Source organism: Megalops cyprinoides, chromosome 9 (assembly GCF_013368585.1).
Source record: "Megalops cyprinoides isolate fMegCyp1 chromosome 9, fMegCyp1.pri, whole genome shotgun sequence".
In the NCBI taxonomy this organism is placed as follows: Eukaryota; Metazoa; Chordata; class Actinopteri; order Elopiformes; family Megalopidae; genus Megalops; species Megalops cyprinoides.
Genome location: NC_050591.1, coordinates 29,575,901 through 29,589,426, shown reverse-complemented (window position 1 = coordinate 29,589,426; position 13,526 = coordinate 29,575,901). Strand labels below are relative to the sequence as shown.

Sequence of the window (13,526 nt, the reverse complement as noted above, 5' to 3'; positions counted from 1 at the left end):
TTACTTGCTCACTGTCACTCGTCTGCTCACATACGTGAATCCCAGCAGGACTCCCTCTCTGTTTTCACACACACCCCCACCCCCGCTTCTTTCCATCTCTCTATCTCCCTCTTCCTCCCTCCCTCCCCTCTCTCTACTGACTGCGCATGTTAATAAGGAACCTCTTCCGTGGGCCTGACCGTCCCCAAAACAAAAGGGCTTCATAAGCCAGCCCTCCTGCGAGATTCACACAATGGGGATTCTATGCTATTTCTATATGGCTCACTAACAGAAACCCAACAGCCGCCACAGTGAGTTCCTCTTTCTACATTTAAATTTTCACCCCAGATGCTTGTTTTCTCCACGAAATCCTCCAGTAATCGCCCCTTTTCACCACTCATAGTGATACTGATAGTAGGAAGATGGCCGGTTCTGGCCCGTTCCGACCTTTTTGTAAAACCAGGGGATGGGGTGGTGGTTGTGTTGGTGAGGGGGAACCAAACCCCACTGCAGCAGACCGCCTTCAGTTCCCAACCACAGTCAATAGCGGAGGATGCACCGGCTCTAACGGATGCCGTTTGTTATGCTCTCCGCGCACATCATTGGATACCCACTCTCCTCCTACTGTCAGAGCGGCCAATACGATGCGACGCTCTCTCTCCTCCTCACTCCCTCTCTGTGTTTCTCACCCTCATCTCATTTTCTCTCTCTCTACCTCTCTCCTCTTCTCTCTCTCTTTCTCTCTCTCCCCCTGTCTGTCTCCCTCCCTCACACACACACGCTGCTCCCTCTGATTTCTGCCGTTTCCTCTTTCTTGGATTCATCCTTTTTCAGGAATGCGAGGCTCTGGTGACGGGCGGCCCTCTCTGCACACGGGATGCTGATGCTGTCCTAACTCCTTTTCGGAATCTCCCGTGAGTATGGCCCCCCTCTCTCTCTCTCGCTCTCTCTCTCTCTGTCTCTCTCTCTCTCTGCATCTTGCTGAGCTGTACCGGGCGCCCGGTCCATAATCGCTGAATGTGTCTCGTTGGGAGGGATGAATAATTTATTGCGGCATCTCGTCACTGCTCGACGGACAGCTGCACCTCAGAGAATCGGGGGGAAAAGCTGTAATTGTAAACCACTTGCTCCCGCCGCAGCGAGGCGGTGTGCTATTGTCATACATGGAAAGGAGCACAGATAAATGACAGCACTGAATCTGATTTTGTCTGTCTGCCCCCTCATCTTCTTCTGCCTCTCTTGCCCTGTGAATCTCGCACACATTTCATTTTGACTCAGCTGTGACTCCTGAGTTTCTACGTGCAGGGTGGCTTCTTCACACTGCAGTCTCTGGGCTGGGGCACATTCGGAGGTGACTTATTTTTGAGTGCAGGAGAGCGCATTCATTTCAGAAATGTCCTGAGTGTGTGTTTCTTTTTTTTCTTAAGAGTTAATGGGATTTGGCAGGGATCGGCTTGTGATTTTATCTTTTAGTTGATTGTCTTGAATCTTTTTTTATGCTTCTCATTCTGTCTGCTCACAGTTCCAAACAGAAATACATTTTTAACAGTAATCAGGAAATAAATGCTGTCTCAATTTATAATAACACGACTCCAAGCTGCAATTTTGCTGTTCTCAAATGTGCTATATGTACCGCATGTTGTCCGAGCACCGGCAAGAGCATTTGCATTGTGCTGTTGTGAGAATGTTGTAGTGGAGTTAAAGGCTACCGATGTGCCACACTTGTCTGCATGGCCATGATTTTTCGCAGTGATTCCTCTGTCGGTACTTGGGAAATTAAAATGTCAAAGTGCATGTGCGCGGTGGACGTGCTATCCAAATATGGTCATGTCCCAGTTGACAGGAGGGGCTGTTAGTGATGCGGTCCCTGAGGTGGGGAGTCGCAGTCGCTGCACCACGCTGTCCTGCGCTGTGTGCGTGTCAGATGCTGGGCCTCGGTGAGGAGGCTGTGGTGAGAGGGTAGGGCTGGTCTCTCAGTGTGTCTCTGGCCGGCCTGTGCTGCAGGGCTGCAGGTGAGGCCGTCTGTCCGTAATGCGTCAGGCTGCACGCTGGGGCCCCACAGTCCTGATGTGTGACACCCACTGGGTCTTATTCAGGGGTATGGGGTGGAGGGAGATGGTGAGCCAGGCTGCTGGCTAAAGCATGTGGATTTCTCAAGGAAAGAGATGTCTCCTTATAGCTGATTTTTTTTACTGTAAAAAAAGGCAAAGTAAACTGGGCTATAGACAGCTCTTTGTGTCTCTAATGACTGTGCATGGTGTAAAGCTAATGATGCAGGAGGCCCATGCTGCTTTGCTGTTAAAGTGTACTCCATTAACTAATGAACTGTAACTTGGAAACTGCCAGTCACTGTGTGCAAATGGTAGATCTGTGGCTCAAACGAAGACGAAGACACTGAGGTGTGATTCCATTACAACCACCCTTGATATTAACGTGGGACTTCTGAGGGAAGGCTTGAGATCCTTGTATAAAGGATGGACAGATGCAACCTCTCTTCAGTGATTCAAACTAATTTTTGTTTCAGTTGGGATTAAAACAGACAATCGTCTCTGACAGGTTCTGCTTTAGGCTTTCTTTTAAATATCAGGTTTGAGAATCAGCACAGATTTCTGGTCATTACTTCTAGAACCACCTGTATTATAGTAGAAGCTGCTTCATATTTAGCGGTCTTTGAGCAGTGGAGGTTGTCATGATAAGCAGAGGGGTGGAAAATTAGTGCACCATTCAGTGCCAATCACAGCATGTTTTCTTAGACTGGTGCTGAGCGCTCTGCTTATTTTATCTAGACATGAACAGCTCCCACGACAGACATGTGTGGCTCAAAAAGCGTGACTGGTCAGCTTATCAGTCTAGAGAGGACCCAGACACAAAATGAATGTTCCACAGCACAAACAAAAAACAAATAGTAATGCTATTGTTAGATCACAGAGTATGCAGCTATTTGGACTGTTGGAATAACCTGTTTGGACCAGAGTGTGGGAGATGGAATGTCCAGCTGGCTCAGTTGGAATGTCACCAGCATAGAGTCTGGGAGAAAAGCAAACTTCACCTTTGAACTCCTATCTTGGCAGAGCTGCGCTAGCTGGATTAAGACCATGCCATGTTCCACTCTGAGTGTATGTGTTCCCTTGGGGCCGACTGAGTGTAGCTGCGATTGACATAACAATGGCTGACTGCAGGTCAGTTGGTGTTTAAGCACCACAAGGCTGCAACAGGAGGAACGTTTTCCAGAGGCATGACTCACAGAAGCATCACTCAACTGGAAGCAGTCTCTCGAAGAGCACGGCTGTGGTTAGCAGAAACAGACTTTTAAGTGCTTTTTGTAGACCCACGTGGAATAAACTCACATGGAGGCTTTAATGGCCACCCCAGGGGCTGATGGGATATCTGTCACTGAATTTTACATCTGATAGGTAAGACATAAATCACATGAATACAGAACACAACAGCAGACAGATGATACTGCTGGTCATTATCTCCTGTCTTGTAATATTCCCTACAGAAACCAGTGAGCTGAGAAGTGTGTGTGATTATGGTGTTATATTTTTCCAGCCAAATTATCCACTGCAGAAAATGTGAAAATTGCAAGGCACCGAGATTTATGAGGAGAATTATGATTTATTCTCGGCAAGAGAAGAATGATCTGTATTCAAGCACCTTTGCCTGGCAATCAGCATATGAATTGATGTACCATCCAACTGAAAAGGGGAGAGAGATGTATCCTCTCTGTGGGCCTTCCCAATAAAATGAGAGGGAGGGAGGTGAGGCTCAGTCTGATGTAAGCAGACCTCTGATTGGAAGGTCATGAGTTTGCATTGTGAACATAGATAATTAAATGCCCCCAGTGCTGCCAAGTTCATAAAGGTGATCCAACCCTTAACCTTTAGCCACTAATCTGTAAGGAAACCAATGCTCTATATTGACTGCTTGTGTTCAACGTCACCAAGCAGACAGTTGATTGATCTGCAAAAAAAAAAGCAGAATTATTGCATTGTGTTTATGTTGTGTTTCCTTTTAAGGCTTCCTTGATGGTGTCCAAGTCCACTTAAAAAAGCCAAGCTCTAGTAAATAAGCCGAAAAAACATGACAACTCGCAGATAAGACATGCAATTTCCTCTGCAGCATTTTCAGGTTTCAGTTAACGTAGCGATTGAAATATCTCCAGTGTAGGCTTCTGAGCTTGAAATAAGGGAGGCTTAAAATGAACTTAAAGCAACTGTTAATTCTTCAAAACCCATAAATCATTGATTTATGTGATTAACAAGTCTGTCAATTTAAATAAGGACTGCCCACCAGCAGATGATTGATTAAATTTTTTTTTGACTGATGTGGTGGCACATGAGGTTACACACACAATGGACCACGTCTACATGGACCACTATGGACCACGTCTACATGATATGTTCCATTGTAACAAAGAAGAATGCCATAAAGCTAACGCAGATCACCACTCCCATGGCTATCATAAAAAGGCTCCAGCGTAACTCTTTGTGATAATTAAAATGATTCAGTGTGAAGTACACAGAGGTAATGCTGTCATATTGTATGCAATCGAGTGAAAATGGAATAAGCTTCAGATGGGTGATCTCAATCTGAACTGGCACAGTGGGTAATAACACTAAAGAATGTTGATTGACAATCTAAAGTTAAGCAGTTTCATCATCTGAGTAGGTTAAAGGTAAATTCTTAGAATCCCCTATTTTACCCTTCCATGCCAACCCCCCAGATTATTTTATTATTATTATATATTATTATTAATTATTTTTATTATATATGTATTTTTGTTACCTAGTTGTATTATTACAAAACCATTGCCATAAAGTTAAGCCTGATGTCAAATCTGTGTCTCCTAATCTAAATTATCCAATATGAGCCAGTCTTTACTAGTAATTAACATTTACTAAACGTAATGTACATAAAAGTCATACTACAACATTAAATGCAATCATAAAAATGAATACACTGCAGATGGGTAATCTGTTAGGATATCTTTAAGGACACCTTATAAACAACATACTGTACAATGATGTTTCAGCCACAGTTGAACCACTTTAACTCCTTTGTTAAACATATTCAATTAAAATCAAAATACCTTTGCTGTCACAGGAAGGAATGCACAGTGAAAACTCAGGTTATGAACTGTCTCCATCCTACATCCTGACACTGGAATTTTTTTTTCATTGATTTGTGGCAATGTTTATTTTGAAGGTGGTGAACTGGTGATTCATGAAAAAGTTGCCAAAATAGCAGAAAAGTATTTAAAAGGCTACCTTTGTACCTCTTGCTTTTCTCTGCATCCTACAGTGTCTTAAAAGGAAATAGAAAGCTCGCTGTGTTCACTTTCATGTTAATTCACAGTTTTGGATAGAAGCATAGCACTCTGTGGCAATGCATGTTATGCATAAAAACTAACACTGACTCAGTGTTGATGGCCTCAGAAAATCCTAGAAATGAGGCAAAGTCAGCGCTCATTCCTATATGAATTTGAGCAGGCAGAGCGAGGTGTGGCTGGGGCGTCGGTCTTGGACGGGTCGATGAAACGCATCAAGCCTGCGTGTGGCAGGCGTTTCATCAGCCATGTGGCTAAGGTGAGGGGCGGCTGGGTGTGCACCAGCACCGGAAAATGTCCTGACCTCTCTCCGAAACGGTGTGGCGGCACAGGGTGTGTGGAGCCTGTGGAAAGTTTTGCATGTGGGGAGGGACGTGGAGCTGCTGGTGCAGGTTCGCGCTGAATGTGCTGAGCAAAGGTGTCTGTCAGGCTGCCGTGAGGCTGTGCCCGCTCTAATAGATGCTGCTGTCTGTTTCTCAGCATCGCCTCCCCCAGGCCCCCCCCGACACACCTCTCTCTCTGCTGTTCTCTGCAGCCGCAGTGCTTTTTCCACAAAGCGTGTCATCACCAGAGGTCTCCTAGGGGTCGTCTGCAATTACTGCACACAGCAGTTAACAAATAATATTCTCAAATAGTGTCTTTTCTGCACCTCTTGTTGTGAGCATGTCTAATTTACCATGACTAACGGAATTTCGCTGTCTTCTGTGTCAGAAATCTGCTGCACCCGGCAGAAATGAATGGCAGGATTATAACACATGGCTTGATTTCATCCACTCTGGTACATCACAATTCCTCCGTTCCCTCTGTTATTTATCAGAGTGATTTTCCTGCCAGTTTCACATAAAAGGCAGCTAGGCTTCATGAGAAAATTACACCCAGTTTTTCGTTGGATGAACCAAGCATTTGCAAATACGCCTCGGAGATGTACTTGGTGTGTACTTGGTACACCCTAAAAAACACGTTCCCTGGGGTTTCTTTTCAAATACTAATTGACTCTCACAAACTCCTTCTAGATGTACATGTTAAGTCATACTTTCCCTCTACAGATGATGGCTCCAGTGAAGCTAACCTGTAGAAGACAGAGGGTCCTTATGGGGGCTTTGTGTTAGTCCAGGCCAGAGGTGATGTATGGCCAGCAACCCAGAGAGTAGACAGATCTCAGGCCTTTGCAGTGACTCTACGATGCAGAGAGATATTCCCCTCCCTCTTCCCCCGCAGGAACTCTGTCTAAATTTCCCTCCTTTGTGCTGACCAAGAAATAGGAGGAGGGAAACTTCCCCAGCACTGCAGAGCATAGCAGCGCTGGAGAGCAGCTGGAGACTGATAACATCATGCAGTTTTTTTTTTTCCAGCTCAGCTCAGAGGATGAGCTATTTTGGCACACTTTCCGTTTTAAAGAGGCCGGCCAATTTTTAAATTACAGTCACATGTCACACCCTTTGTACATCTCAGTCTGCCTTTGTCCGTACAGCAGCCGTTCCCACCTAAGGCTCAAAGGTTAGCGAGGCTGTCAGTCAGTCAGTGTATCTATTTATCTGTTGAATTATTTATTTAGGGGCATGCCGCACCTTTCCGAGGTATTGGCATAAGGTACAGAGCAGATGGTAGCACAATAAAAAGTCTATTTCCAGGTCTGTGTATAGTACAATAAAATGTCAGTGAAAAGGCCATTGATCACACACAACTCAATGATTCTGCTGACCAGAGGCTGAATTAATGAACAGAGACCGTTCCTCCCAGCCCAATGACAGGTGAAGGAAGAGGTGCTGTATTGCAGTGCTCTGTCCGCATAATGTTTGGCGAGAGGAACAGATGTAGGTGTTGCCAGCAAAAGGAAAAGTCAAACAAAAGAGTAGCCTGGACGACCAGGACACTTCTTGTGTGTCTCTGACGGATGTGTGACAGAAGAGCTTCTTGAGTTAATGATTTTTGTAGGTTTGCGAATTACAATATGAGGAAAGTCTACTTTTGGATAGACAATCTGACATTAACTGTGCTGTTCACATGGTACTATATGGCATCAGTGAAGTCCATCATAAATGTCCTAAAATAAGTTCTTCCACAGCTTACAGCCGTTTTTTTTTTTTTAACAGTGCTGATTTTTTTCTGAATTCACATGAATCTCTCATCCTGATGATTTTTCAAAGTTAAATCTCCTCGTTATCTTAATCCAGCTCATCACGAGGGGTGGATTAATGTCAAATTCAGTTATGAAAGCAACGGTCCATTCCATTTTTACCTCAGAGCTGCTGTTTGAAATACGACTTTGTTAATGACGTATGATGGTAACACAGTCCCTCGCGGTGCATTAGCGCATGGAGTAGGACATTTCCTGGCTTTGGGAGGTGGAAAGTTCACTGGCATACAACAGTGAGCAGAGCTGAGATAGATTGAAAAGCTTCTCCTTCACAGATTACATCCATAATGAAACAGGGACTTGGGGAAATGTTATGGCTTGGGTAAAAGCAGCATGTGCCATGCCCTTTAAACGTGCAAATGTTGAGACAAATGCAGGCAGTGGGGTCCTCTTGTACTGACACTGCCCTTGGTGCTGCTGCTCAGGGCACTGACCAGTTCAAGAACAACTGTGAAGCCGTCTGTGCTGTGCGTATTTTTTAAGTGCCTGGCATTCTGAAGGATATGACCTGACAAATACAGCAGCAGCTCATTTGTACAGTCACACAGGTCTTGGCGGTGAGTGTGCGTGTGCGTGTGCGTGTGCGTGTGCGTGTGCGTGTGCGTGTGCGTGTGCGTGTGCGTGTGTGTGTGTGTGTGTGTGTGTGTGTGTTTGCGTCCAAGGTCTTGAGGTCTGCAAGGGTTAGCTTTTATTGTTAGCTTCTTGTATAGAAATACATTCTCATTACAGGCAAGATTTGTGTACTCTCCAGAAGGTAGGCTTATCTTTTATTTCCAGCATGGGGTTATACCTCACCCATTTTCAGGCTCCTGTTCTGGGTCCTAATTGTGGATGCACCGAATTGAGGACAGGCCTAAATAATGCATTAGTCCCCAAACCCACAAACATATTGGTGCAGTCATGCATATCCAGACCCAGCAGATAGAAGTCTCCCCAATCTGCCACCTCCCCCCCCACCTCCCCCGCACCTCAATATTAGCTTCTTCCATATCATCCAAGCTGCAGTCTCATGCACCTCAATCCGTCCCATTTCCTCATCCTCATGAGGCTGGGCAAGGGGCATGCTGATTTTACTTGAAAGGCAAGTAAAATCATGCTGATCCTACTTTAGGCTTTCCCTTAGTTTTTTAGCTGTCCATCTTTGAGGCCCCCACCACCGACACTGCTATATCCTACAGCATGCATACTTTCCTCCTGGAACATTCCCAGCAATGTGAAAAATCTGTGAGACATGCAGATCTGCCTCACACTGCACTGTGAAGATGAGGCCCTGCTAGATCAAGTCACTCCCACGCACACAGACAAAAGCACACAGACACACATACACACACACACACACACACACACGCGCACACACATGCGTACGTGCACACCCCTCTCTGCGGCTGGCGCACAGGGCTGGGCGTGTGGCGATGGAGCTGGCACTAAATACTCTCCCTATACAGAAGCGGAGGAAAGGAATGATTCCACAATGAAGATAAATGTTAGCGTCTGACTGCGCTCCTGTCAGTCCTTTCTTCATAAGATTGATGGGCTGAGTTGGATTTTAATCGCAGTAAACGCAAGGTCTCATTCACTATTGAGTTATCTAGGAAAAAAAAGAATACAAAATGAAACAATATGAGCGTGGCTGCTTGAGCAGGTGGGGGACATTCAAAGGGAATGGGTGTTCTGGAAGGCAAGTGGTGATGGCTGCATGTTGCCCTCTCATCGTGTCAGTCTCTTTTCATGCTGGTCACGTGTGAATGCGGTCCGAATTGTTGCCTTCTCACAGTGACTAAATAATCTGTCCAATGAAATTGGAAATCTTCAGTTCCAGTTCGGGTGTGGACATTTCCAGAGGTCATCATGCTGCATAACACCACACATAACAGAACATGCAAGCAGAGGCCAGAAGGCCCAGGAGAGGGAATTTTGATGAAAAAACGAAATCACTTGAAATAAACACTTGAACGTGTCCTTGATGCATTAAGGGCCCACAGTCAGCAGATGGAGCACGGTGCAGGAACAGTCTATTCTAGAACACTGTGACCCAGCTCTCCATTCCAAAGGACCAATCCAACTCACACGGCAGGTCAAGAGCGCCACTTGTGCTTTTTAATTTTATATTTATTGTTTTTGTTCTACAGGCTTGTTCAGGCTTGTGTCTGTCAATGGGGAAAGCTGTAGCAAGTGTGCCTCGCTGTGCACTTGACCAACTGCTGCCTTCTTGATCCTGCAGCCCAATCCGCCTCACAGCTGATTGCCATGTTAGGTGCCTGAGGCAGATGGCAGTGATCTGCACTGTAATGAATGAGTCAGTTTGCCTTTAACTCATAGCCCCTTTCGCCAAATCAAGCTTGTTGTAGGACATTAAACTGGTTATGCAATACTTGCCGTTAATAATAGAAAAAAAGGGCCATATTAAATATTTGGTTCTCCTTAACGTTGATTTTGATTTTATAAGTGAGAGCCGATTTGCTGGCCGAGCTTCAGAACGTGGGGCAGGAGCAGAGGAAATCTCCCCTCCATCATGCTGTAGCTCCGTCGATTACAGTTGTGACGCCCGGGATAAATATTTTACTTTTTCATTACATATTAAAAGCTTAATCGGGTAGCAGCAATGAATCATATTTTTCCCACAGTTTTCTGTCAGCACTCCAAGTGAATCGAGGAGGGCAAAAAAAAAAAATCAACACGCTAAATTATGCAATCAGAGCTTAATCTGTGATTGCGGCCTGCGGCCGGCTAAAAGCAGCCATTAATTTTGTTGCAGGGAGGAGATGTAGGAGGGCAGGGCAGGGATGGAGCTGGGATCTCATCCCCAGAGTAAGGAGGAGAGAAAGCAGAGCGGAGTCAATCCTGACAGATTAACTGCACAGAGATGTTTTATCAGAGTCTAAGCCTGCTCCACAAGATGATTAAATCCTATTTTACAGGGAAATTTGATGGGACATTAATGGCAAATAATACAAGAAGGAGCTGTAGAAAAGAAAACCATTTTAGAACACCATGTCTACCTATTTTTATTTGAAATTCTGTGTTGTATTTTCTGGCATTAAATGCAACACAAAGAGGACATTTATCAGAGTATATTCAATTGGATACTGAAATTGAGCGCTGTATAGGCAGACTTGCTGTGTTTTATATATGTATATATGTATACGTATATATACCTATACACATCTTTAAATAAATGGTGTGAAGCACAGCTAGAATGTAGAATACAAAATAGTAGAATGTAAAATGGATTATGGATGGCTTTCCTTTCTTCATGAACGTACTGTATAAGTCTTGGTGAAGTTACAACACAATGCTATCACTCACATAGCCACAGAGTCGGCTTAAGATCATGAACACTAAAATACTGTAGTACGGACAGCATGTAGCGCAGACTACTCCCAAGAAACTGGACCTTAGCTTAACCCTATATTCATGGGGTTTAATGCGGTTCATGCTAGACAGCGCACTGCTGCGGCGAAGCGTTTGGGTGTGACTTTGACTCAAATTGGATGCGACACCAGCAGCGTGGATGTATGCGCCGCGGCTGCCATTTCGTCTGAGAGGGGCTGCGCGCCAGACGGCTAGTAGAGACGCAGCCCACAGGAGGTCCTAAGCCAATCACCGCGGGAGCAGAACGTGAGCGATACTGTATCCGTGGGTCTGAAATGTGCTCATCGCCTTAACGCTGATCCTTACAATTACAGCCTTAACGAAAAAACCCAGGGTCCTCTAATGTGTACATTCAGGCAAATTTGTTATGGTTCATTCAGAAAAAAAAAACAACCCTGGGAATGTCTCAAAGTACAATCAACGATTAGTACTTAGTGCTCAAGTGGACTTCTCAAACACAGATTCAAACACTTTTTAACTGGATTAATGAGTCATTGAGATATCTGACGCAATACTGACAGATAGCTAAAGTAAGACAATGGGAAACGCATAACAAAGGTTCTGTTCCCTTTAATGACCTCAGGACACACAAAGGGAGACCAACTGGTCTTGAGTATTTACACAACTAATCAACAGCGGCTTCACGGTCTGCTTGTATTACCTCAAGTGCGTATTCAGCCAACAAACAAGTTGGAAATGAGAGTTTAGCATGTCTCTACAAAGGAAAATACAGAGAACCTTCTCTGTATATGTCATTTGCTTTTGTAGGCAAGGCTTGTATCTTTGTTTGCTCCATGCATATCCTTATCCTCTGCAGTGAAATATGTGCAGCCAAACTCTGATTATTTGGAAATTGGGAGGGGTTACACAGGCATATGTGCTAAGGCATTGGACACTCCATAAACAAACTTCAGTAGCCCATGCTATGCCTGCTTACACTGAATGCGTTCTGTAGTACAGAAAAGTCCCATTAACAGCAATGAGCTGTGAATGAGAGCGCTGCTGGTGTAATGTCATTTTTTACTGCCTCGTCAAATTTTCTTCCGTAGCACAAAATTACCCAATTTTACAGTTGCTTATATTGATGTACTTGTTTGAAAATACAATGATGTGTTAAAAATAGTTGTAGCAGTGGGGACTGGCTGACTGAATGTGGGTTGTTCTAAGTGAGAACATGCTGTTTGTCTGGTAGCATGAACTGAGAGGTAGCATGAAATGACTTTTTGAAAAAATGTTTTGAAAAAAAGAAAAACTTCTTTAACATGAAGCAGTAATCAGAGAGGCGGTTAAAGATGATGATCTGTTTTAAAATAAAAACAAAAAATATTTTCTGTCTGCACTACCTCCTCATAAGCTGTGAAAGTCATATTCATTACAGTGTCCTTGAATATATCATATTACTGATACAAGCTTATTTTGCTTATCATCAGACTCATGAGAGCTTTCACAGATCAGGTTTTGTCCGATGTCTGGACTTTTCAACCTAAATTGGGCTGTCCTTGGCAGTCTGGGTCTGTGAAGGTCTGCATCATAGTGCTGCAAACTGGAAATTGCTCTTTGTCCACTTGACTGCTAATCAAGGACAAGCAATAAACTTTCTTGATGCGAGTTTGGATTTCATTTTCTCAGCTTTAACATGGGATTGAGTTTTGCATTTTGGTGCTCAAGTGCTTATAGCATAAAGGAGGCACTGTAAATGTGAAAACATTCCCGCTAAAAGACTTCTACAAAGGGGGTACCTCCAATATAATATAAACACTCTGATCAGAGTGTGTATATTCTCACACTCTGAACTCTCTATTACACATTTTGCTGTTTTTTCTCTCCTTTTTCCTCCCTCTTTTCTTCCCTCTTGGGCACCCCTCCTCCGTTTGCCAGCACAAGCGTTATTAGACATTGCACCAAAGCGGCTGTCTGAATCAGTCCATGTTTTAAGCATGACCCTCGCTCAACCAATCACAGCAGGGCATGTGGGTGTAGCCAGGGGAGGAGCCTATCGGACTCCTCCGTTGGAAGAGTGGAGGGAGGTGGAGCCTCCGGGCTCAAGCTTAGCCTGCCGCTCCCTTATGTCACTGCTCAGCTGCTCCCATTCAGAGCCTGTGGCAGAGGGAGGGGGCCCAGAGGGAAGGGATAGGAGGAGGAGGAGGAGGAGGAGGAGGGGGGGGGGGCTGGAATGGTCGGTTGAAGGGGGGTGTGGGTAGTGAAAGGGTTCTGCGCTGTTCCTTAGTCACTGGGGCCTGTAATCTCTGGTCAGGAAACAACAATGGGGGCTGCCTGAAAACTCCCAGACCATCTCCGTGCTGTAAGTGAGTTTCCTCTCAGTCTCCGGGTTTGGAAAATGCCATTCCCGTTGGCCGTGTGACCGCGTGTTTGTGCCTCCGTGTTTCAGAGAGAGACTATGTGTGTGTGTGCGTGTGTGTGTGCGTGAGTGTGTGTTTGTGAGTATATGAGAGCAGTGGGCTGTGACTGAAGCTGGGATGGAATGCCATTGTTATAGCCGCTCTGTGCTGCAGAGACAGCTGCCGCTAGCCTGATAGGAGCCCGAGAGGGGCTAATTGCCTGTTCTTTCTCTCTGTTTTAACCCCTTTTCACAAAAAGTCGGACAGGTGGTGCTTCCAGCAGGGGCTGTTGCTGCTTGTTTATTTTTCCGCCGGGCCAACGGAGAGTCAGGGGGAGGAACCGGGAGAATTTTGGGAGTGCCTTTTTAAG

At 45.0% G+C, this 13,526-nt stretch overlaps 1 protein-coding gene across 2 annotated transcripts in view; it reads left to right on the top strand.

Annotated features, from left to right (window-relative positions):
- The first annotated feature begins 713 nt into the window (after positions 1 to 713).
- LOC118783400 (tripartite motif-containing protein 3-like) overlaps positions 714 to 13,526 on the top strand; it is a 29,307-nt gene continuing 16,494 nt past the window's right edge. The window contains exon 1 of one of the 2 annotated variants that reach the window (XM_036537259.1): positions 714 to 893. The gene's annotated coding sequence lies outside the window, so the exon portion shown is untranslated. Of the gene's footprint in view, positions 894 to 12,991; positions 13,120 to 13,526 lie in introns of those variants that run through there. The other variant, XM_036537258.1, reaches the window with a different exon arrangement.